Source organism: Ursus maritimus, unplaced genomic scaffold (assembly GCF_017311325.1).
Source record: "Ursus maritimus isolate PB19 unplaced genomic scaffold, ASM1731132v1 scaffold_8, whole genome shotgun sequence".
NCBI classification, from domain to species: domain Eukaryota; kingdom Metazoa; phylum Chordata; class Mammalia; order Carnivora; family Ursidae; genus Ursus; species Ursus maritimus.
In genome coordinates this window covers 26,808,254-26,835,851 of record NW_024426996.1, presented here as the reverse complement: position 1 = coordinate 26,835,851, position 27,598 = coordinate 26,808,254, and positions in this window count along the sequence as shown.

Here is a 27,598-nt window from a genome sequence, read left to right as displayed (position 1 = left end):
TACTGTTTTGATCACTATAGATTTATAATATAACTTGGAAGTCTAGAAATGGTATTATGCTAAGTGAATTAAATCAGAGAAACACAATTATCATATGGGTTCACTTAAATGTGGAACATAGGAATAGTGCAGAGGACAATAGGGGAAGGGAGGGAAAATGGAATGGGAAGAAATCAGAGAACGAGACAAACCATATGAGACTTTTGACTTCAGGAAACAAATTGAGGGTTGCAGAAAGTGAGGTGGGTGGGGGGATGGGATAATTGGGTGATGGGTATTAAAGAAGGCACATGATATGATGAGCACTGGGTATTATACTCAACTAATGAATCATTGAACACTATATCAAAAGCTGATGATATTCTATACCTTGGCTAATTGAATTTAAATTTTAAAAAGCTGGTTAACTTGGTTTACCTAATGCAGCAAATAATATTGGTTTTGTCAGTAGTTCTGAGTCTAGTATATTTGGCCATTTTCCACTTATTTTCAGGAAATTGTTGTGAACATTTCAGGAAATGTTATTCACAAGTAGCCTACAAAAGAAAACCAGTAAATCTTAGTTTCTCCTTATACAAAAAGAATTTTCAGATGGGAAAAGAAAAAGGATAAAGTCAAAATTGGACGTACAGATTTACTAGAAGAAAACACCAGTGTATATTTTTATAAACTCGAGACAGAGAAGGATTTTCTTTATTGGACATCAAATCTATAAACTTAAAGAAAACATGACTGTTTGCAACGTATTAAACATTTAAAATCCTATAAACAGAAAAAAGAAACCTTGGACTTCATTAGCATGTCAGGCAAATCTATAACATATTAAATGTAACTACAAGAGAATAAAAAGATAAATCCAATAATATGGAATGCTCTACAGTTAAAAAGGAATGAGGAGAATCTTTGAGGAGAGAAGCTATTTTACGAAATGAGTTTGCATAGGATTAATAAAAGTCTCTTGAAGAAACAAAATTATAACTATTTAATGAATATGCAGTGGAATGTTGTTTTTATGTGTGTGCCAACTTCTCTCTAAGCTGACACCCACCCAGGAAGTTTTCTTAGGAAGATTTCATATTTATTAGTTAGGGAAAGAAATGCTAGCACATTCTCTGGTGAATTGGTGATATTTCAGAGCTGGTTAAATAATGTTTACTTACTGTGGTTGGCGAGTTTCTCTCCTCAGTGTGATTGGAAAAGGTAATAAATTTTCCTCTAATTACCAACTGTATTCCTCACTTGGAATCAGTCTCAGCTGGGTAATTCCTTCCCAGTTCTGATCTCTGAAGAACAGGTCATATGTGTGTGACCTGAAATAATCTGGATAGGTATATAACCCTGTAGCCTTCAGAATATAGCTGTTTTCTTTGAGACTCTTCTAGAAGTAACAGTGTGACACTGGCTGAGTATAATATTGGCTAGGAATTATGGAAAATTCCTGTTGATCATTCTAAATATATTTTTAGGTTATTATAAATCATTCCTCTAACATCATTGTTAATGTGTGTAAATGATTTATGAATGTTATGTTTTTATGTGACTCTGTGTATATTGCTTAGTCCTAGAAGAATAACTAAATCTGCCTATAAAGTACTATACAGAATTCAATCTAGTAGTATAGAGGTTTTTGGAAATGCAATGAAAGAAGAAGGAAGAATAGTTTTCCCTAAAAGTCTATAGCACAGAACATAAAATTCCTTATTTGTTCATATACCCGAGGAAGGTTGTTTTATTCGCAAACTCTAGGATTTCTTCAACAAGATAGATTTACCATAAGTTGTCTTTTGAAAGCATTTTTTTTCTTGTTAATAGACAAAGGAATGTAAATTCTGGTCTCATTATGAACTTTGAGTTAATGAAAAATGAAATCCTAATTCGATACATGAAAATTAAATCCATTAATGATACTTCAGAAAAAGCAAAAAAAAAAAAAAAGGCAAAAGCTTTGTCTCCCATTAAGGTACTATCTCTTTTTTCTTTAATTTTATTTTTGATCAACTCTTTGAAAATTGGCATTTCAAGGAAACAGCCTGAATGGATGAAGAAAAACTGCTCTTTTTTTTTTTGAAAGAAGAATGCCTGCTAATAAATGCAGAAGAGATAATTAGAAAATTACTGTTCAGCAAGTTTTCATGAAACGTGATTCAGACATGGATTGATCATCAGTGGATGCTGAAACTATTAGGTGAAAGATGAATAGAAAGTAGATACTTGCTTGTTTCAAGAGTGTCAGCCCCTCAAACTGAGATTATTTATTAACAATATTTCACTAAACAAAATTTAAAAGATGTACTTCAGAAAAGGGGGAAATGATCCCAGATTATCTAAATTTTAAGAATGAATTAGAGCCTCTTTTGCCTGTCCCCTCCCCCCCAAAAAGGAAAAAGAAAAATGAAAAAAGTAAACAAGTGGCAATTCAGAAAAATGCCAACAATTATACTCAATCTGAATTCTTCCACAGGTTTTTCAGTCTTTCATGAGGCAACTAGTCCATTTGAACTTTAAACTGCTATGACAAATAGCATCAGTTGATGGGCTCTTTCCATAATTTGGCTATCGATAATGCTGCTATAACCATCAGGGTCCAGGTGCCCCTTCAATCACTATGTTTGTATCCTTTGGGTAAATCCTAGTAGTGTAATTGCTGGGTCATAGGGTAGCTCTATTTTCAACTTTTTGAGGAATCTCCATACTGTTTTCCAGAGTGGCTGCACCAGTTTGCATTCCCACCAACAGTGTAAGAGGGCTCCCATTTTTTTCCACATACATACTTGCTAACATCTTTTGTTTTCTGTGTTATTAATTTTAGCCATTTTTGACAGATATGAGGTGATATCTCATTGTAGTTTTGATTTCTTGACTGGATTATTTGCTCTTTGGGTGCTGAGTTTGATAGGTTCTTTATAGATTTGGGATACTAACCCTTTATCTAATATGTCATTTGCAAATATCTTTTCCCATCCTGTAGGCTGCCTTTAAGTTTTGTTGATAGTTCCCTTTGTTGTGCAGAATTTTTTTATTTTGATGAAATCCCAATAGCTCATTTTTAGCTTTCATTTCCCTTGCCTCTGGAGACATACCTACTAAGAAATTGCTACAGCCATGTCAAAGAAGTTGCTGCCTGTCTTCTTCTGTCTCATATTTAGGTCTTTCACCCATTTTGAATTTATTTTTGTGTGTGGTATAAGAAAGTGGTCCAGTTTCATTCTTCTGCAATACACCATCCAGCTTTCCCAATACCATTTGTTGAAGAGACTGTCTTTTCCATTGGATATTCTTTCCTGCTTTGTCAAAGATTAGTTTGCCATAGATTTGTGGGTCCATTTCTGGGTTCTCTATTCTGTTCCATTGATCTATGTGTCTGTGTTTGTGCCAGTACCACACTGTCTTGATGATTACAGCTCTGTAATACAGTTTGAAGATTGGCATGGCGATGCCTCCTGCTTTTGCTTTTCTTTTTCAACATTACTTAGGGTATTCAGGGTCTTTTCTGGTTCTATACAAACTTTAGGATTGTTTGTTCTGGTTCTGTGAAAAATGCTGGTGTTATTGTGATTGGGATTGCATTGAATGTGTAGATTGCTTTGGGTAATATAGTCATTTTAACAATATTCGTTCTTCCAGTTTGTGAGCATAGGTGTTTTTCTATTTCTTTGTGTCTTCTTCAGTTTCTTTCATAAGTGTTCTATAGTATTCAGCATACAGATCTTTTACCTGTTTGGTTAGGTTTATTTCTAGATATCTTATGGGTTTTTGTGCCATTGTAAATGGGATCGATTCCTTGGCTTTTCTTTCTTCTTCATTATTGGTGTATAGAAATGCAACAGATTTCTGCACATTGATTTTATATCCTGCGACTTTGCTGAAGTCATGTATCTGTTCTAGCAGTTTTTAGGTGGAGTCTTTTGGGTTTTCCACATAGAGTATCAAATTATTTGCAAATAGTGAAATTTTGACTTCTTCCTTGCCAATTTGGATGCTTTTTTAGCTCTGATTTTAAAACTGATTTTGAAACAGTTGTCTTTTTGGTAATTCTGTCTTTTTTGAGTAAATTCTGAATCTTTCAGATTTTCCTACTTCTTTCCACAAGGTGTCAATACCTTTATATGATATCATGGCAATGACAAAGGTTTCTTAGATTTAAGACTGAGACTTCCATAGCCTATACTCTAGAGAGGCTGGTATGTTGCTGTACTGACCTGGTGTTTGATGTCCCCATAACAGTGGTTATAACTTTCCACTTACATTTTCAGTTTTAAAATTTGTTGAATAGCAACACTGTCGTCTTCTTTTTTTCTTCAATAAAAAAGTGCTCTCTCACTAAATACCAAATATGTAAATTTGATTATTTTCCATGGCTATAAAATAGGATTTTCACAGAAATATTTATAGCATAGAAATGAAATCATGAAGGAGAAATGTCATTTTTCACAATTCATTGAGAAACCTTAAAATGACACTTCCTAGGAAATCAACTTGATGAAAAATGACTTAGTCTTATAGAAGTACATACTGATAGGAAAACGTTCTTTGAAGATAAATTATAAATAACAGTTGTTGTGAATCTAAGTCAGAAGTGTGTATAACACATAACATGTTTTATTCCTTATGTTTGTTATTAAATTCTGTAGTTGTGGAAAACAGTAGTGCTGACATTCAAGTATTTAAAGTGAAAGGATAATTAGTGGCTTTAAAGTATTGTGGGGGGTTAGAGAGATGTTGATTTTCTACATTGTGTTCTATGAAGTTTCTCGAAACACCTCCATAGAGGCTGATTTTTGAAGCAGAGGGAAAAAAATGTAAACCAGCAGGCATGAATTCTATCCAAGAAGACTCTTAATATTCAGTAAAGTTGCACTCTGAAAGAGATCTTCTGCAATCAGTTGGCCAATAGACATGGCTTAAAGTTTGACTGCAGGATTAGACTCTATCTTTCCACTTCAAAGAATACTTTAAATAATAATGAGACAATAATTATAGTAAGCATAGAACATATTTAGTGCACCATCTGATATGCTAGGTTCTTTGTGTGAATCCTCTCATTTAATTCTAACAGCCTAATGACGTTGGTAATGTTATCAACCATTTTACCAAAAAAGATATTGAAGGTCAAGGTAACAGTAAAAATTAGAACCAGGAATTGTCTCCAGTAATTTGGCTCCAGTGTATATATTCTTAATCGTTACTAAATTTTTATAATTAAACTTTTTATTGGAAAAATAGTAGACTCACAAGCAGTTTTAAGAAAATACAGAGAGATCCCTTGCACACTTAGCCCAGTTTCCCCGTGATAACATTTTAGAAAATTATAGTAAAACATCACCAGGATATTGGTATTGATACAATCCACTGAGCTTATTCATATTTATCCAATTTTACTATATTTGTTGTGTGTGTGTGCGCACGCGCGTGCATATTAAATTCTGTACAACTTTATCACCTAGGTAGATTCACAGCCAAGAACTGACCAATTTCAACACCATAAGTGTTTTGGTCAGTTGAGGCTGCTATAACAAGTAGTAGAGACTGGCTGACTTAAATACATTTATTTCTCACAATTCTGGAGGCAGGAAAGTCCAAGATTAAGGTGCCCGCAGATTGTGTCTGGTAAGGGCCTGCTGCCTGTTTCATAGATGGCTATCTTCTGCTTTGTTCTCACATAGCAGAGAAAGTGTGAGCTGTGGGCTCTTCATCCCCTTCTAAGGGCACCAATCCCATCAGGGGCTCTACCACTATGATCTTACCAAACTTAATTACCTCCCAAAGGCCTCATCTCCAAATACTATTATACTGGGGACTGGGCTTTAACATGTGAATTTGAGGGAGAAACATCAACATTCAGTTCATAGCAGCAAGGATCTTGCATGTTGCCCCTTAGTAAGCATGCCCATCACTCTCCTTACCTCCTCCATCCCTAAGCCCTGGCAATCACTATTCTCTCTTCTATTTCTAAAATTTTGTCATTTTCAAAAATATTATATAAATGCAATCACACAGTATATAATCTTTTATGATTGGCCTTTTTCACTCAGCAAAATTCCTAGATATTTATTTATGTTGTTGAGTATATCAGTAATAACTGAGTGGTGTTCCATGGTATGGATGTACCACAGTTTAACCATTCACCTGTTGAAGGAATTTGAGTTGTTTAGTTTTTGGCTATTAAATATAAAGCTGTTATGCACATGGATGTATAGGTTTTTATGTGAACATAAGTTTTCACATACCTGGGTTATACGGTGATGGAATATGGCAAACAGTTTTCTGGAGTGGCTGTATGATTTCACATTTCAACCAGGAATGTGTGAGTTTCTTTGAAACTTTGACAGCATTTGGTGTAATCACCATTTTTAATTTTAGTTATTTTGATAAGCATATAGGGATATTTCACTGTGGTTTTAATTTGCATTTTCCTGGTTAGTGATATGCAACATCTTTTAATGAGCTTATTTGCCTTCTGTGTATCCTTTGTAGTGAAATGTCTGTTCAAATATTTTTCCAATTTTTTAATAAAATTGGTTTTTTAAAAATGTTTTGAGAGACTTTCATATATACTTTAGATACTAGTCTTTTCATCAGATATGTGGTTTATAAATATATTCCAGTCTGTAGCTTGTTTTTTCATCTTTATGTGTGCTTTCACAGAGCGAAAGTTTAAATTTTGATTAGGTTCAGTTTGTCAGTTTTTCTTTTTATGGATTGTGCTTTTGGTATCAAAACTAAGAACTCTTTGCTTAACACTAAATCCTGAAGATTTTCTCCTATGTTTTTTTTCTAAGACATTTATTCTTTATAGTTTACATTTATGTCCGTATTCATTTTGAGTTAATTATTGTACAAGTCGTGCCCCTTATACCAAGGTGTTTTTGTTCTGTTTTGGTTTTGTGCGTGTGTGTGTTTTGTTTTGTTTATTTTATTTATTTTTGTTTGTTTTTTTGGCCTGTGGATATTCAGTTGTTCCAGCATCATTTGTTGAAAGAGATAACTATTTTTAAAATTATTGTTCGGTAAATTTGACTGGACTATTTTAGCTTTAATAAAAGTGATGCAAATTCTTTTTGAGATTGTACAGTACCTTCCTTTGATGTCATCTTCAGAGTAACTGCAGGGTATGGAGCCTATGTGTCACAGGGACAAGTCACAATCGTCACAGTGACTGGACCATTACTGTATTTTTTAAAAAAATTCTGGCCCCATATAATCAGGATAAATCTCTTATGCTCATTTCTCTAGTATTTTTTTTTAAATTTTTTGGCAAATTTCCTCGCAAGTACCTGTTAGGTTATGCGATTTATCTGTGTCTGCTCTTAGATTGGAGAATATTCTTTTTTTTTTTTTTTAAAGATTTTATTTATTTGACAGGGAACACAAGCAGGGGGAGTGGGAGAGGAAGAAGCAGGCTCCCAGTGGAGGAGTCCAAAGCAGGGCTCGATCCCAGGACTCTGGGATCATTCCCTGAGCCGAAGGCAGACGCTTAATGACTGAGCCACCCAGGCGTCCCAGATTGGAGAATATTCTATACAAATAACCATTTTGTTTTGATTATAGCAAGAGGTTTGGTATATTCTCAAGTATTGTACTTCTCTTTCCACAGAAGGAGTCATTTTGGATTCTATTGCCATTATCATAAAATTTCATATTAACAGGAAATGAGGGGAAGAATCTATTTTATAAGCTTTAAGAAAAAGATCTCCCTAAATTTTACTATGAATTTTCTACATGATTACTTGGCTAACAAAAGTTTTCACCCACAAATATGTTGAATTTTGTTCATGTTTCAGTTTAGTTTTGATCCCTATTTGAAAGCGTTCAATTCCTTCAAGTTAGTGTGTGAAATTTTTCTGGCAATCTGCAAAAGGTCAGTTACTATGAAAGGCACTCTGAACATATGAGTTCTTTGCCTGTGGAACTGTCAACATCACAACCAATTGCTAGTGTCTTTGAATCACATTTGTGAACTCACCTCTGTTAGAATTTTGGCTATGGGCCTAAATTAAAAACAGATTTGTCTTGCTCGTTTCTCCTGCCTGGATTACTTACAATATGATTCACTCATTAATTGTTCTTTTTATCCTTGACTTGTCTAGGTAAAATGCAATCTCTGAAGCAAAAACAGCCCATAATTATAGGCCAAACATTGGAATCAGTGACTTGTTCCCATAGACTTGGCAAAGGCCCAGACAAGACTCTTCAAGGTCCTGTATTGTTATCTCTGTACCTAATCTGCCTTGATTATCACCCATCATGCCTCTACTTAACAGAATAGGGTTCCTTGTCCATGAAGATTAGCTGGCAGGTGGTTGTGTAGTTCTCCTCAAAGCTATCGTCTCTATATTGACAGGGTGTTTTTTTGTTTTGTTTTGTTTTTTAAGATTTTAGTTATTTGACAGAAAGAAAGAGAACACAGGCATGTGGGTGTGAGGGAGAGGGAGAAGAAGGCTCCCCGCTGAGCAGAGAGCCAGGCATGGGACTCCATCCCAGGACCCTGAGATCCTGACTTGAGACCAAGGCAGACGCTTAACAGACTGAGCCACCCAGGAGCCCCTATATTGATGGTTTCTATAAGACCCTTCAGTATCCCCAATGGAAAAGAAAGTGCTACCTTCAAGAAGAAGGTCTTTTCGTGACAAGAAGAGAAATTGGTTTATTGCAGGGATCTGTGACAAAATCACCCTATGTTATAAATCAACTAAGTATATTTGTCCAATAGAGTCTGGTCAAGGTTGTCTTAATTTCCACCCACATTTCAACTCTTCTTTATCTCTTCTTACATTTACCTTTGCCTTAAAAAAGAGAATGGATTTATAGACTCCTGTATTTGTGAGGATGTCTTGTCAAGGATGTGTTGAGATGTTTTTCCTATGCATTGTAACATGAATTCCTGATTCCATTTTTTTACCCTTCCCAATTTCACTCTGGTCTATAGGTAAAAACATCCAATTACATCCTATTTAGTTTTTAAAGGGTACCTTCCAACTTGTAACCATGTTTCTTAAGATGTAATGTCAGATATAATAAGCTGTAATAGAATATGCCAAAAAACTCCAAGTTTAGCATCTCTTCAAATGACAAAAATCCTAAAGAAGTTAAAAGAAAAATAATTGCTTTATAAAAGAAGCCAAATAAAACATAACTATAATCAGGTATTGTGCTTGTAAGCCCACTTTATTTTACACCTAATTTAGCAGTGAGCAGGATTAGCCAGAAGAAATAACATGTTTCAACAACCAGCACAATGAAAAAAGATAAGTCTTCAACTAAAAATAATGGACCTCTTAGTCTGTTAATAGACAAGAGAAGGGGTAGTGGGCTTAGAACATAGGAATGGAGATGCAAAGCCAGAGCTAGAATTCTAGTTTTCTGGCTCTGAAAAGGTTGCTCTTTCATACCACATATCAATTGTTAAAGTGAATTTCAATTTTATCCAGCTTAATAGTTGTTCTGCTGGTTGACTGGATGTTGGAAGTATATATGGATATCCTAATCATTGCAAACACATGGCCTATAAGTCTGTTTTGGTTTGCATGGCTAAGAAAGTAATTCTTTGTGAAAAGAAGATTGGGAAGAGGGGGAGGGGAATAGGAGATTTGTTCTGTTTCTTTTACTACTGAATTTTAGAATGAAATTTCCCATATTATACACAAGGGCATAAGACCTCCTGAGACAGTAAAATTTAGTTCCTGAAAATGAGAGGAATAGAGGGTGTTTATCCTGTCTTAAAGATGATCATGTTTAGTTGGTAGCTAAAATGCTTTGGGAAAAAGCATTTCAGTACTTAAAAATACAGGTGATTAAAAACAGACCTGAAGGGGCGCCTGGGTGGCACAGCGGTTAAGCGTCTGCCTTCAGCTCAGGGTATGATCTCAGCGTTATGGGATCGAGCCCCACATCAGGCTCCTCCGCTGTGAGCCTGCTTCTTCCTCTCCCACTCCCCCTGCTTGTGTTCCCTCTCTCGCTGGCTGTCTCTTTCTCTGTCAAATAAATAAATAAATAAATAAAATCTTTAAAAAAAAAAAAAAAAAGACCTGAAGAGTCAGGAATAGCTTTCTTGGGTTGTTCGTTGCTTCTGTAAAAAAGCATCAGGCAAACTTCAAGAAAAAATTTATGTGTTAAGTGTTTGGATTTGAATTTGCATATAACCAGCATCCTAAGCAGTAAATTATGTCTTCCTGACTTTTAAAAGTCTCTAATGTGATAATAAATCCACAATAAGGTACAGAAATAAGAAAATAAGAAAAATAGAGATCTCTTTTTGTTTAGTGTTTGTGCTAATTTCTTTTTTTGTTGTGCTTTTTTTTTGTTTTTTTGTTTTGATTTTTGTTTGTGTTCAGAGATTTCTATTCCCAGCATATTTTGTAAGATTTCTGACCATCTTCATTCAGCTCATAAAACTAAAGTGAAGCCAGAGTAAAAATGACCAATTTGTTGGCAAGGTAGAATTGAAAGACCTAACTATCCTGGGGCATTATTGAATATGAATGCCAACTGATTTATTCAGTCTCCTAATTTACTTGAGGATAGCCCTATAAAGAAGATATCTTTGTTTCAGAACAATTGCAAAAAAATACCTTTTGTATTTTTCTCAGGGAAAGTAACTTAACTAAATTTGGAAAGTCTAAGCTTCCATCTGGCTTCTACTACTTGTGAAGTCAATGTGTGACCTTTGCTGGTAGTTTAGCTTATTCGAATCATAATCTCTTAGTCTTAAAATAATAGTACAAAATTTATAGTTAAGAATAACATGAATTAAAAGCAGTTTATAGATTATATTAGAAATAGCATGAGAATTGAAAATATGATGCCTGGGGTTAGATCCTGGCTTCTCCACGTATTTGTTACAAAGTCAGACTCTTGGAACTTCTATTTCCTAATTTTACTTATGATAAACTGAACAGGATTGCTGTGAGTGTGTGTGTGTGTTTATGCTCTTAAATCATGCAAATATCAACTTCTATTAAGTACTGGGGCTTTGTAAACACTACATGCACACACATACACAAATCTCATAAATGTTGTACAGTATATTCACCATGAACTCTTACGTACTTTCTAGCACTTATTCAATTGCTCGAAATGCTCTCAGTGTTCTTTTTTGAATTAAATTTAGAGTCACTATGCAAGCCAAACAAGAAACTAATCTTACTACCTTATTATGTTACACTATATAACATGGACATTAAACATTTATAAGCGAAATCCAAAATATTAGATTGCTCTCACATAAAGCTTTCCAAAGCTCATTCTGGAAGTGAAGCTGTAAGAACATGATTATGCATAATTGGGGTGGTTCATTTAAAATCATTTATTCCCAAAGCTGAAGTTCGTTAAAGAGCAAATTTAATTTTAATAAAAATACACTTACGATAGAGACAGGGAGGTGAAGGAGCGCAGTGTATAGTGATTTACAAATGAATAAACATATCAGACCCTACCTAGGTAAAGACAAAAGATCAATTACTAGAATTGTAGTCCCTAGTCTCACTGATACTGATTTTAGAACGAAAGTTGAGTTTCAGAGTTAATTCAAGTTAGGCCAGAGATGCTGTGATTGCTGCCTTATATTGTATGGATTAAGATACTTCAGAGAGCTCAACTTAATTTCTTTAAATTTCATAGCCAGCAAGTGGCCAACCCAGGATTCAAATCAGTGCTTCTGGCCTCAAGTTCCTTGCTGTAGACACATAGGCCCTACCGTTTGAGTAGATACATTGAATGGATCAGTATAAAAGGAAAGCGGTCTATAAATAGAAGATATTCTAGCATTGATCTTTCCTCTACCAGTTTGGAAAGATATCCAGCAAAGCCCTCAGATAGATATGAAAGAAAGAAACCTCCCATTTACAGGACAGTTTTCAGGCATGTCTAGCATTCTATCTGGACAAGGCAAGAGAAAGAGCCAATGTGGTCAGGGTGTACCACGTACAGTTTCCAAAACTATGTTTATATATACAGCATTGACAGTCAGCCAAAACTCCTATCAGGATCATATGAGCAAATGAGGAGCCCATGAGGGAATTTCTTACTAAGCTTAAGAAAGATCTTTGTTTTCTGTGTTGCCCCTAGCTCTTAATGACCATTTGCATCTCTGAGTGGCACTTTCATAACAATAGACTAAGAACATGAAGGAAGAGATGCTTTCCTCCTCGGAATATGAATTGTTGTGTTAGAGCAACAGTTCATCTTTCTGGATGAATAAAAGTGTTGGCATATTGGAGCAACTGATCCTTTTATGCTGTTCTCCTTTTCTACCCACAGTTTAGGCTTTTTACATATACCCAATTTCTTATAAAAAGTGCCATTGGGTTTTTTAGATTTATGTATAAAAACAGGCTCGCCTATAGAAGCAGGATTAAAATGAAAACAAAAATGTTATATGTGAACATTAAGTGTAGTTCTTCCGTTAGCCATGACAAAAGAGTATAATTTAAAAATTCTTATCATTGAGGAGAAATACTAACACATACACCAACCTATTCTCCTCTTCGGACTAAAATACAGAGCATTGGTCACTCATTGTAAAATCTCAGATGCGTATGACTTTTCTACTCCCCACTCCCCAGGTTTAGTTTGTGGAGGGTTATTTTTGATTTAAGCAATGCATGATAGGGATAATGACAGATGCTTACCACGGCTGCCAAGTGGCTTCAATGATCTCTAGAATGTCAACAAATCCCAGGTTTATATTTTCTCTTTCAAATGTGTTCCTCTTTTTGTATTTTTGATTTCAACAAATGAAATTTTCATCTCTAGTTATTTTTTAATTTTTAAAAAGATTTATTTGGGAGAGCATATGAGCAGGGCAGGGTGAAGCAGAGGGAGAGAGAGAAGCAGGCTCCCCAGGAGCAGAGGGCCCAGTGTGGGGCTCCATTCCAGGATCCCCAGGATAATGACCTGAAGGGAAGGCAGATGCTTAATGGACTGAGGCACCCCGCAGCCCTCATCTCTAGTTGTTTAAAGTGGAAGTCTGGACCATCCTTAACTCCTTCTCTGTCACTCCTTCATCTCCCCTGAGTTCAGTCAGTCGGTTGGATTTGTTGATATTGTTCCCCGAATATCTCTCAAATTTTCTCTGCATACCTATGGTATATATGCCACTTTCTTGGTTCAAGCCATCATCTTCTCTTGCTTAGGTCCCTCCAGTAATTTGTAAATGCTTTCCTTCTCTTTAGCTTGGCCTTACTCCCTTCAGTTCTCTTCCTTGGCATTTCTTAATGGCTCTTTCTCTTGTTGACAGGAAATATATACTTCTTTTCCATATCAGTAATACCATCCCTCACTTTGCCAATAATAACTATTATTTCAACTATGTCTCATCCTTTTGTTTGAAGACTTTTTTGGAGCCCATCAAATTTCGGTTCTAATTTAGGAATAGCTTTCTAGGACTGCAAAGTTCTTAGTCTTGAATTTTTTTTTTTTTTAATGAGAATTCCTGGTTTCATGTCTTTTTTTTATTTTTTAACCTACATATTTTTTTTTTCTGTATGTATTTTTATGGGATTCTACTTTCAAGGACTTTGTTCAGAAGGGTGACACTGGTAGTAAACTCTGAGTCTTTGTGTATTTTTATTTTGCTTTAATGCATAGGATTTTAAGTTAAATAGTTTCCCCTCAGAATTTTACAGACATTGCTCCCTTGTATTCCAATTTAAAGTGCTGATGTGAGAAGAATGTGATATCTTCGCATGTCTCATTTTTTTGTAGGCAACCTTTCATATTTTTTCCTACCTCCAATGAAGCTATAAGATCTCAATATAATTGACATTATGGACTTTCACAGTGATATGTATAAAAGCAAACACAAAATTGCCCTGTAGGAATATTTGTCACAACTCAAGATAATAGGATTCACAAAAATAGACCATTTACACTGAAATAATTTTAAAATAAAAAATTACAAACCAAATATGGAAAAATAACATTAGAGCATATAAAACAGATAAAATAATTTCCCCCTTCCACAAGATTTGAAGATAATTGATCGGTCTGGCAGGGGTGATAATTATATTTAAAGTTACTAACATAACTACTCATGAAAACCATAAATAAAGAATATGTTTTGAAAATAGAGTTTATTTGATAAAGAGCCAAATCTCTCAGGAATAAAAAATTGTATTGAAAAAAAATATCCACATATACTGGGCAGATTGAATAACAAATTATATATAGCTAAAGAGAAAACTCATGTATTGGAGTGTAAATCTAAGCCAGTTACATATGTCACATAAATCTGTAGAATGATGGGAAATATGAAAGAGGAGGCTCCTGGTGACTCAGTGAGTTAAGTGTCTGACTCTTGATTTCTGCTTAGGTCATGATCTCAGCGTTGTAAGATCAAGCTCCATGGGCTCTGAGCTCAGTGGGGAGTCTGCTTGAGATTCTCACTCTCCTTCTCTCTCTTCCCCTACCCACCACACTCTTGTGCTCTCTCTCTCAAAAAAGGAAATATGAAAGAGAAGTTATGAGATACATAGGATAGAATGAGAAAAACCAATAAATATCAAGTAGAAACTATAGATGGACTAAATAGTTTAAGATGCAGTGATAATGGTCAAAAGTATTTCAGAATATAAGAAAATTACTTATTTATATTTAGAAAGTATATAATAGTTTCATATCAAACCTCTGTGATGACTACTTCCTCTCTTAGGGGTCCTTTTAAATGCATGCATTCAGTTTAAATTTCCTTTGTCCGACTTAAGAAATATATATGCTTAAGAAAAACATATGCTTCAGAAATCAATTTAGATGTCACCGTTTATAGGAAGTTTTGGTGATCTATCATATTTGGGTAGGACCACTTATACCTGAGCTTCCAGTTATTATCCTGATCTTAGATACCCTGAGTATAGGACTTCTAGTTACTCTCATCATAGCATTCCTCAACAGATTCTCATACATTTTCAGCTTACATGTGTGTCCTGTTGACAACAGAGCAATTACATCTTTTTAATGTTGAATTTCCCCTGACTAGCACATAGTAAGCATTCAATAAACATTTTAAAGTTTTTACTAAGTATAGTATATATACAATGTTCTATTGGTTTTAGGTGCACAACATAGTGATTCAGCAACCTTATATATTGTGCAGTGTTCACCACCATAAGTGTGATTACCTGTCACCATACAATGTTATTACAATATTGACTATATTCCCTATGTGGTACTTTCTGGACCATTTTCTTACACCATACACAAAAATAAACTCAAAATGGATTAAAGATCTAAATGTGAGACCTGAAATCAACAAATATTTTTAAAATAAATTAAATTTCACACAGTATGCTGCTGAAGTGCATAGAATCTCAAAATATCAAGGCAAGGCTTCTCATACCATTTCTATACATCACAAAGTACCACAAATTAACTCAGAGCTGAGTGTTACTTAATTTTTATGCATTATGGGTTTAGAGAAGAAAATTCACCTTATAGTCATGGCTATAAGAAAAACATTAAAATACTATGTTCTGCATGAGAAGATGGTGTTTTTCAAGCTTGACTAATGAACAAACCTCTCTAAAACAGGAAAAAAATGTTCAAAAATCCTCACAACTAACTTTATTCACTTATTTAAAAATATTAAGGCCTACTGGAGACATAGTGAGGAATTATTTTCATTTTAAGTTTTAAAATATGTGCAAATATAGAACTAATTAAAATTCTCTATAAATCCAACAAAATGATTTGATCAAAACAAATTTAGAAATTAAGTACAAAATCCATAAAAACAAAGGCAATAATATAAATTTGATGTGATGCATAATTCTTGGCTGAAATTAAATCTCTGCTTGCTATTATGTCTTCAGTTCAGCATGCCAATTCTAATTTGTGTCTAGCAAATATTTTAATTCTCCCATTATTTCCTTTTTTTTTCAAACTACTGTGGAGGTCAATTAACATTAATTTAGGATGTGGGAGGAAATACATCTTTTATGTGTTAAATCTCTTTTGTTCTTTTCTCATCAGCCTGGGAAAATTAAGTATTACTTGGATTATCTCAATTATAAAAACTAATACAAACCCAGGCAGGCATTATGGTATTCAGTAGTCTGTAGGTCATCTAATTGATTCAGAATATGTCTCTTATAATTTCTGCATTATCTCAAATTAAAACATACAATTAGAAATTTTCAGAGAAAACTCAGATTGCTGAAATAATGTCTTCATATCTCTAAGTGTCCCTGTATCCTGTTGGACAGCCTGTCCTACTCCTTTGGTAACCTAAACCATTTCCTCCTCACAGTTCTTTATGACTAAAGACAATTCAAACATAAGGAGGGAAACCAAACAATAATACATTTTATCATTTAGGATTCTGAGTCCTTGAATTAATAGGGGGGATTATGAAAAGTTATAGAAAAATGCAGAATATGTAAAATAGAAATTCTCTTGAATCTAGAATATTTGAAAAAGAGATAATCCTTTCCCCTTTCTTTTAGTTATAAATTCAGAAGCTTGATTCCTCTAGAAATGTGTTCATCTTAATTTCCCTTTTGCTCTTTTTAAATTATGTGGCTTGGAAATAACTTTATCACCAGGTATCATAGTGATATGATCAGTTTAGAATGTATGCTTCTTAAAGACCATTTCCTCTTCAGTGTAACTTTTGTTGTGTATCAGTTATTTCCAAGGACAAAAGCATTAAAAATTGAATTATATTTTTTTTAAAGGAACATTTTTATTCCATGATACTGGATGAGATTTCTTGCAGGTAGAGCAAATAATATGGAAGTGACCCATTTTATCCTTTCTTGGAAGAAAAAGCATGATAGATTGAAACATTCATGGCTCTTTTTTATTTTGTTTTTTGAGCAGAAATTCAGGAATTCCATACTCACTATAAAACTCTAGGAAATTAAATAGGGCATTAATTGTTACACTATATTAAAAAAAATGTCCTATTGGCCAGTTGCATACATAGTTTGTCCTTTAAAAAATTGTTACTGTTTTGTTTGTATTACCCCTAAGGTATATTTTAGAAAATCAAGTAGATAGTAGATGTATCATTAGTTTTAAATTAAACTTGTTTTATATCTGTCTCAGATATAAATATTATGAAGAGATGATCCATAGTATTTGCCTGTCCCCTGAAGCCTAACTTTACTTGACAACTTAGAGCAAATTTAAATACTCCCTTGATACGTCCTAATTCCAGGATATCTATCTAAAGCCATGTTTCAAAGTTTTCTTCAGTTGAGCTTTCTTCAACTACAATCTTAAACTAAAACTCAATATGCAAAACTAACGAGAGCCATGCTCTTCTGGCTTAATATAGAGTGGGGGAAACATAAAAGCCCCCAGTTGAATTTTCTTTTCTTTAAGATTTTATTTATTTGAGAGAGATGAGAGCACGTGCACGTGCAAGCAAGTGCAGGAAGAGCAGAGGGAGAGGGACAAGCAAACTCTGTGCTGAGCATGGAGGGAGCCAGATGTGGGGTTCGATTTCATGACCCTGAGACTATGACCTAAGCTGAAATCAAGAGTTGGACACTTAACTGATTGAGCCACCCCAGTGCTCCTCTTGTCTCTTTTGATGGTTCCTGAGTTACCTCCAGGGAACCCCTTGAACTCCTTGAAACTACTACCATATTGGAAACTAATCTAAATCATTTTATGACATCAAGTATATTCTGTGGCCAACACAAAGACTTCTTTTGTGGGAGGCCTATGAGTTAAAAATGAAACAAGTTGAGGACTCATTTGCAAGGTCTAAAAACAACCTGGCTCTTGAGCTAAGCTAAGGAGGGAAAAGAAAAATGCCAAGTTTATTACTATTATTACTGTTAGTATTTTGTCACTTTGACAAACGCAGTGTATCATGGGAATTTCTTTGGGAATAATTTAAGATTTAATGACTTAAGTCTATGTTTGGGAAATTCACCAACTCTGGTCTTTGTAGACGTTAAGTAGATTCCATTCCACTTGAAACGTTCGAGTGGTAGATGGATTGAATGCATTGAGTTGATTGGACAAAACTGTTGTGCACTAAGTTTAGAGATTATTATACCGTCAAATGTGATGGCATTCATGCTCCATAAAATACACTGTCTCATTCCTGGGTGCTTGAGGAAGATGTAAACTTGTGATGTTTCCGAACTTGGGCTGAAAAAATGGCTGGTTTAGAAGGAAATTTATATATATATATATATGTAAATTATAGAAATATATAGTAAAAATATATACACACATACATATACATATGTGTGTATATCTGGTCTGGAGCAGGTACATAGTTTTATGGGTATTGAAGTCAGAGGATGAAGTTCAGGTTAAGTAAAAATAATAAAACATAAGGACAGACATTGATCCACTTAATTACAGAGTTGCTGGCCAAAACAGAGTTGTAGAACATTGAAGACAGATTGAGAAATATTATTCTATGAGGCCTACTTTTTGAATTTTTTCTCTGTAAACCTCTGGCTACTGAGGATTCCTTTCCATTTTTGTCTTTGACAGAATTTTTGTAGAGAAAATGGAAAATGATCTTCATCCCTAAAGAGATTTTAAACCTGGGTTTCTCATGGCCTCTATCAGCCTGATATTTTAGGGTGGCTTTTGGGAAAATTAACTCTAATTCCCCTTTTCTAGTGGGTTTCCCACTAAGGGTCTTACCTGTTCAAGGATACAGATTCTCCCAAAAAAGGAGTTGTGATGAATGACAGAACTTGCCAGATTTCATCAGAGATGTGAAAAGTCCTGATGAATTCTGGCCCTTAGTTCCCTCCTATCTGAATCACTGACAAGTACATTTCTTTCTTTTTCATCCAGAACCTTAATATGCAAAGGAGCTAAAATTACTGATAAGGTATCTGCACGATGCTGTAGCTATCTTCACCAAAATTCCCCATGTAAACTAAAATTTAATGATTTATATTCAGGTCATTTTAAGTAGTTTAAGAAAAGAAAATTCTAAGTGCTTGCAGATGCTCTAATTAAGGTGCTTGTTGAGCTAGTTAATGAGCAAGACTTTCATATCTTAAGTGTGCATCTGTTGAACGCAAAGTTTATCCAATTGCCTTATTTAAAATTTCATGCTCCAATGTTGTGTGTCTTCGAAGGATTCAAAAAGAAATTAAAGGAGTGTGCATATTCAAAAGGATGGTAAACTGAGCAGGCACTGGGACATGCTTATGAGCATGTAAATATAATTTACATACATTTGCATGCCTAGGCTTAACGTCAATTAAAAAGCACTTTCATTATATGTCTAATTTATGCTTCTTATGGAAAGTAAAATGATAATAGGGGTATCTTCCAGAATTTTAGTTTTTAAAGAATTCCAGATGGGTTCTCTAATCTATAAAATAATGGAGTCAAATTTAAATTTGAGTCTGAAATGGACCTGGTCATAATATCCAAATGAATTTAAACTGATATAGAAGGTATCCACTGCTGCTGGAGAGGTTTGTCTCTATTTCCAGATGTTTGTGGGTCATATCTCTACTCTGTATCCAGTATCAGGTGGTATGTTTTCTGGTTTTGCTAACCCACAGACTGTCATGCTTTTATGCTGCAATCGATGTTTACTCATGATCTCATTGGGAAGCAACTGAACAAAGTGGCTAAACATGCTGGCTCTAAGTAAAATAGCCCTGAATACAAATGCCTCCTCCTCCACTTACTAGCCGTATAAACTTAGATAATGGAACCATTGTAATAATAAAATAAAATAGTCCTTAGTGTCTGGATTAGAGAACTCCTAAACAAATATTAGTTGCTGATGCTATTATTATTGCTGTTATTATTCTGGAAGTTCCCATAGACGCCAAAGAAAAAATAATTCTTTTGGCTATAAAACTAAAGCCTATAAAAAGAGCTGCTGTGAATAAATTGGTGAGTAATGAATGAATTGGCCAAATTGTATGGTAAGAGAAAAACCAGAAGAAATGGCAAATATCTCTACTCTGCTGCCCATCCACAGTCTACGTCACATATATCATCGTATGGTTTCCTATTTATTAAAAGAAAAAGTGGAGAAAAAACTTGAGCGTTTAAAAAATGCACTTCCAAAGTACTAACAGAATGATTGATTTTCGGTAAAATTAATTCTTCAGGGATGCCTAAGTGGCTCAGTTGGTTAAGCGTCTGCCTTTGGCTCAGGTCATGCTCAGCAGGGAGTCTGCTTCTCCCTCTCTCTCACTCTGTCTCTCAAATAACTAAAATCTTTAAAAAAAATTAACTATTAGAAATCAAATATTCATGAAAATGAGATTTTACTAAATTCATAAGAAATTTTCTTTAAGCGTGAGTGATGAGAGGTGTTGTCATGTTTGGGGCGAGTAAATACTCATGTTCAGTCCTACTCTCTCCGTAGGTAGGTTTCAATGAAATTTGAAAGGCTTCATGTATCCTAACTATAGAGATTTCCATTCTTTATTGGAAATAAAGATAAATATTCCCCTTCCAAACTTTATCATCTGTTGCTTTAAGAATTTTAATCATGTCTACCTAAACATATCTTGTTACAGTGTAATTGCATTTACTCTTCTTAAAACTTCAGTGGAAATATAGAAAAGTTGGTCATTTATCTACAATATAAACATCTTTCATGGGTTCTGGAAAACAGACCTGTCTGTAAAAGGAAAATAGGGTATTCCAATACTCATTTTGAACATAGGTACCAGTAGGATTCTCAAGTGAAAATGTTAAGCAATGTTTTAGAATATAAAAGTGGAGAATATTGTGAGATTAGAGTGACATGGTGAGGAAAACACAGTGAGAAATGAGTACATTTTATTAAGAGATGAATTTGGGCATAATTGTAAATGCAGTTTTCTAAACCATGTTTACGATATGGATTTCTCTAAAGTTCCCTTTTCCCATCTGTGTTAGTCATCCTGGGCAGCCATAGCAAAATGCCAAAGATAGGGTAGTTTATACAACAAAACTTTATTTTCTCACAATTCTGGATGCTGAGCAGTCCCAGATCAAGGTCCAGCAGGGTTCAGTTTCTGGTGACAGCCCTGTTTCTAGTTTGCCTATTGCCATGTTTTCATTATATCCTCATAAGGCAGAGTGTGTGTGCATTTGTTCTGGTCTTTCTTCCTCTTTACAGAGGGACACTAATCCCATCATGGGGGCCCCACCCTCATGACCTCATCTCAACCTAATTACCTCCCAATGGTTCCACCTCCAATACTACCATATTGGGGATTAAGGCTTCAAAATAGGAATTTGGGGAGAACACAAACATTCAGTCCCTAACACTGTCTTTCTTTCTCCTAATCTCTTGGAAAGGAAGTATTTAGCAAGGAGATGAAAATAGCATTTCTTCTAATAGTGTTTCCTGAACAAAACAACTCAAACACCACCAGGTTTAGTGGATCAGAGGTGGAACTGCAAGATCTAGTTAGCTCTATTATTAAATGAATTTTCTGTTCCAATTTATAAGGTCATTCAAAATCTTACTCCATGTCAGAGTATTGTAATTACAGTTATGTTTTACCAAATTTGGAAGCAATTAGAAAATATGTATGGTTAATTGCATTTTTCAAATGACACTTTAACAATGAAGAGATACCATTACAGTTGACCCTTGAGCAACACAGGTTTGAACACATGGGTCTGCTTATACATAGATTTTATTTTTTTTTATAGTACTGTAAAAGCATTTCTTCCTTAGGATTTTCCTTTTTTTTTTTTTTTAAGATTTTATTTATTTATTTGAGAAAGAGACAGACAGTGACAGAGATAGCAAGAGAGAGCACAAATGGGGAGGAGAGGGAGAAGCAGGCTCCTGCTGAGAAGGGAGCCTGATGTGGAGCTCCATCCCAGGACCCAGGATCATGACCTGAGCCAAAGACAGACACTTAATGGACTGAGCCACCCAGGCGTCCCCTTCCTTATGATTTTCTTAATAACATTTTCTTTTCTCTAGCTTTATTGTAAGAATACAGTATATAATGCATATTACATACAGAATATGGGCTAACCAACTGTTTATTATTGGTTAAGAGTAGGCTATAAGTATTTAAGTGTTGGGGGAGTCAGAAGTTACATGCACATTTTTGATTGCATGGAGATTAGTGACCCTAACCCCTGTAAGGGTCAATTGTATATAATGGAAATAGCTTAGAGCTTAACACTGATAGTTATATCACAGTTATGTCACAATATAGCCCTAAAATTACTGATAAGTGATTTAAATTGTCTAGCCTCCTGCGTCTTAAACTATAAAATGTGGGCAACCATATCTGCTCCAAAATTTTACAAACTTTGTAATGATGTCAACTAATATTTATAAAAGACCCACTATGTGCCAGATACTGTGATTAGAATTGGGATATGGTGCTTAATAAAATAGATATACCTCCTTTAAGAATCTTTTTGTTTAGTGGGGAAAAGACACATTGAAGAAATATTTACAAATACCCACATATGTCCAAACATAAAGTCATTTCCTCTTTGTCTACTTGCATATATGAACTTAGAGATAAAAATGAATTAGTCAAATAATTATTAATGATACTTAGAAATTTATTTCATATACTTGAAATATGCTATAAGATCAGATTGGCATGGGAATTATTGCTTTGTTCATGTAAAACGTTTATTCAAACTGCATCCACTTGTAAAATTAGCTTTTTTCTTTACTAGAATTCACTTTTGAGTTGTCTAACAATTTTCCAGAGCTCATCATAATTTTTGTCCAAATAATTTGGCATACTGTACTCTTCAAAACCATATATGATGCTGTCACCAGAAATTTTACATACTATTTTAAAAAGTATATAGAATAAACACACTCTTATAAAATTTTAATGAATAATATAAAATACATAGTTTTAAATAAGTCACATTATCTATATAAGTCATTTATATAAAATGAATATTTTACTATTTACTGACTTATAAGGCATATTTTTAGTTCTCCATTATGTTTATTGCTATCCACAGTAACCTTGAAAATGCTGGCTTAGAATCACATCTAAATTATAATTATTTCACCTTATTCTCTCAGTTATGGTTTTTAGGTCTAAATTAAATATTTTTATCTTAGGTGAATTTCACAGGTCCAAAACCTAGCAGTGGTAGAGGTCATTTCACACTAAGAGACATTGGCCATTTTATTCAATACAAGTAATTGAGAAGTGTCATAAAATATACTGAACATTTATAAGGTTTCAAACATAGTCTGGTTCTTCCCTGGAGGATGAATCTTATGGTTAATGGGCACATGTAATAGCGAATGAGTGTGTAAATTGTGAAACAACATGTACATACTAAACATTATTATGAAACAAATCCAGTAATCATTTGGGGTAATAACATAGGTATAGAATGCACATTACATGTTTTGGCAGGTTTTGTAGAAATTTTGTGCTATGAGTGTTATAGCTCCTTTTAAAAACATCATTACTACAATCAACACAATGAACAGATCAATCACCCACGAAAGTTTTCTGATAATGTTGCTTTTCCCATTCCCAGGCTACCACTGATTTGCTTTCTGTAACTATAGATTGCTTTGCATTTTCTAGAATTGTATGTAAATGGAATCATACAATATGTTTTGCTCAGCATAATTATTTTGAGATTCATCTATGTTGATGTCAATGTCAGCTGTTTATTTTTTAGTGCCAAGTAGAAAGCAATTGTGTGGACATACTATAAATTGTTTCTGTTTACCTGTTGTTGGATAATTGGGTTGTTTCGAGTATTGGCCTATTATGAGCAAAGATACTTTAATCAATTGCATATAAATCTTTGTGTAGACACATCATTCATTTCTTTTGGATCATATGATAGCATATGTTTAACTTTTTAAGCAACTGCCAAGTTGTTTTCCAAATTAGTTGCTCTATGTTATTTTATCACCACCTGTGTATGAGTTTTGTCTGTCCCATACCATCACCAATACTTGGTGTGGTCAGTCTTTTTTAATATTTGAATTTCTAATAGGTGTGTAATGGCATCTCATTGTGGTTTTAGTTTGCAATTTCCTAATGACTAATGATGAAATTTTTTTTATATGCTTATTTGTCATCTCTATGTCTTTTTTTGGGAAAGTATGTTCAATTATGTTATCCACTTTTAAATTAGGTTGTCTTCTTTTTATTGAGTTGTAAATGTTCTTTATTTTTTTTTATAGATTTTATTTATTTATTTGAGAGAGAGAATGAGCAGAGAGAGTGGCAGAGGGAGAGGGAGAAGCAGACTCCCACTGAGCAGGGGCTTGATGCCAGGACACTGGGATCATGACCTGAGCCGAAGGCAGATGCTGAACTGAGGTGCCCCAAGGTTCTTTATTCTTGATGTAAGAGCTTTGCCAGATTTTTGTCTTATAACTACTTTCTCCCAGGAGGTGACTTAAGTTTTAATTTTCTTAACAGTGTCTTTTGAAGAGCAAAAGCTTTAAATTTCAACTAAACTCCAATTTTATTGGCGTTTTCTTTTATGACTTGTACTTTTTGTATCATATATAAGAAATATTTGTTAAAATCAGATTTCTCCTATCTTATAAAAATGTATAATTTTATTTCTTACATATAGGTCTATGATCTATTTCAGTTTTTATTTTTATTTTTTGGTGTGAGGCCAGGGTTGAGGTTTCATTTTTGTTTTTGCATGTCTACCCAATCGTTGCAGCATCATTTGCTAAAATGTTATTCTTTCTCCATTTAATTTTTTGGCAACTTTGTTGGAAATTAATTGATCATGCATGTGTGGATCTATTTCTAGACTCTTTTGTACCATTGATCTGTTTGTCTGTCTTTATGCCAGTACCATATGGTGATGATTACTATAATTTTGTAGGTCTTTAAAAATAGGTAGTGATAGTCCTCCAACTTTTTGTTTTTCAAAGTTGTTCTGGCTATTCTACACTATTCGCATTTGCAGGTCAATTTTAAAATCACCTTGTCAATTTCTAAAAGCAAAGCCTGCTAGGATTTTGATTAGGGTTACATTAAATGTTTAGATTGATTTGGGGTGGTATGATAGTTCTCTGTGAAACTAATTTATAAAATATAAAGTTATCGGTGTCTTATACTAATACCTAAGAATGTGAAGAATAAAGATCTTAGAGTACTTGGTCCTAATTGTCACTTTCTCAGATTGCGTGCTGTTTGATTATTTTCCCAGTATATTATTTTTATCTTATTACTGTTGAAACCCTAATTTAAAAAATGATTTTGTTAACATGTTCTCCTTTCTCTTTAATCTTCATTCCTTTCTGCATCCTTGGTTGTCTTAGATCTTTTGTGTTGTAATTTTGGCTTGTGAGCTCTTACTCTTGGAGCTCTATTAGAAGAATTCTTAAAGGATTGACTTGAAGTTGTTCCTTTGGATTGCATTTGTATCTGATTCTTCTGGAGTCCACGTGTAATTTCAACTGAATTCCATTTTAAATAAAAATGCTCAGCTTGCATATTTGAAAACCATGGAAAGTATATGAATTTAGTGTCCCAAAGTTGTGTGAGCTTGTCCTAGGTTACATTCTCAAGGGAAATATTTCTTCCCTTCTGTTCAGAGGCATGGACAAAATAGACCAATTTCCTTAAATATTGCATCTTTGCATTTTGTTTTACCCTTTTCCTGGGAGTGCACTTGAAGATTCCTGATTTTGTGGGACTTCCAATCCTGTTCCCCTTTATCACAATCAAGGCATTGTGTCATATTTTTTAGCATGTTTGTGGCCATTAAATAAAAAGTCTTAATCCACTGGACTAATACATTTCCTCATTGCTTGCTTACATTCCTGAATTCCTATTTTTAGTGTAGAGTATGTTCTTAATTTCTTGTCAGCTGAGGCATTTTAGAACTATTTCATGCAGCATTTAAAAAATATTGAGGGGCTGAGGATAAAGAGTCCTTCACACTGATGAGAATGGAATTCTGTACACCTAATTTTGGCATTACTGTTGTATAGCTTCATGGAGACAAAATTTAGGACTTACAGCACTGATTTTGTAGTAAATCTGGGAAGTGGCAATTTCTCCAATTGGCAGCTTCATACAGCACTTTGAAATCCGGCAATATTCAAGAGTGGTCAGTACCTCAGAGGACAGGCATTTATATGTCACATAAACAAAATGAAAGCCAATCATCACTGTGCACCTATGTTCTTATTTAATTTACTCATTTTGTAAATATAGTTTACTTACTTAAACTATATGGACTATTAAATGACTTCTAATACTTCATCATCTCTTTCCATGTGCCTCATTTTCCTGATGGGAAGATTAGAATACTTAATGTATATAAATCATTTAGAACAGTGCCCAATGCATAGTGTGAAAGGAGTATTCCCTCTGACCATTACTCCTCTCTACATCTTTTTTTTTTTTTTTTTTTTTGATTGTATGGTTCCCTCTACCTGCAATGTCCTTTCCTCCGTTTTTGCTTAAGGAATTCTACCCATTATCCAAAGCTTTCCTAACTGTCCTCATCCATACTTAGGTCTTTTTTGATCCTCCCACTGTTTGCTTACATTGTTACTAGAACTCTACCCACATTCTACTTTTGTAGTATGGCCTGCTGCATATATGTTTAGGTGGATGGGAGAAAGAGGTTTTTCATTGTAATCTCCATGCTGGAGGGATCATGTTTTGTTTACATAGAACATAGCATAGAACACATGCTTAATATATGTTAGAAGAATGGCCACGATTGTATTGCTAGGGCATAAAAGAATATTTTAGGAGGTGATTCTGGCCCATTTTTTCCCATCTCCTTGAATTAAGATTTAATAGACTGAAATAGCAATATAAACTTGGAAGGATTCATTGCTACTTATTTGAAAGAGTTAAAATACATTTAATATAGTTTGTTTCTCTTGTCTCCTTCACTTAATGTAGACATATAGAAATGACATGTGAAAGTTTAAAAATTTATCAGAAAATTTAATTCAGTAGAAGTAAGACCAGTAGTGACACTGTAAAGACCAGAATTCTGGGGTCCTAACTCCCATATCAGTGCTACTTCTATTCCTCTTGCTGCCAGATTCAGAGGCAAGCTGACTCAGGAAGCAGATGAGTAGTTTTGGAGAAAAGTAGTTTAGATTCCAGAGCAGAATGAACTTCTTTTTCTTCTTCTTCTCCTTTCTTTTCTTCTTCCTTCTTTCTTCTTCCTTTTCTTCTTCCTTCTTTCTTCTTCTTCCTTTTCTTCTTCTTCTTCCTTTTCTTTCTTCCTTTTCTTTCTTCCCCAGAGAAAGCAATTCCTACGCTATTATTAAACATGTTAAGTGCCTGAATTCCACTTCTTACTCACATGCAACTTGAGGCATCTTTTAACAGGAGTGCCTGATTTTATGTCCTTCTGCCTTATGTTCTGACACTCCCACAGAGGTGTTAATAAGCAGTGCATTGAAATGAGATTTATAATTTGACAACCAAAGGAAAGAAACACAGGTCATGTGTATTTTTCTTCTGGGATAAGGAAAATGCCTCTAACTATTGATTTTAAATTTGGCATGCTGAGTCTGTGGTGACAATGTGAAATTTCTTTTGATGGTTTTTGTTGTTTTGATACTAAGGAATTATCATTTTTATATAATGCTTGGGATCAATATATTTATGATCCGTGTGCTTAAAAGTGATCCTGGCATATCTACAAAACAGTATTTCTACGTTAGTGCAGTGAATGATTGAGATTTGATTCT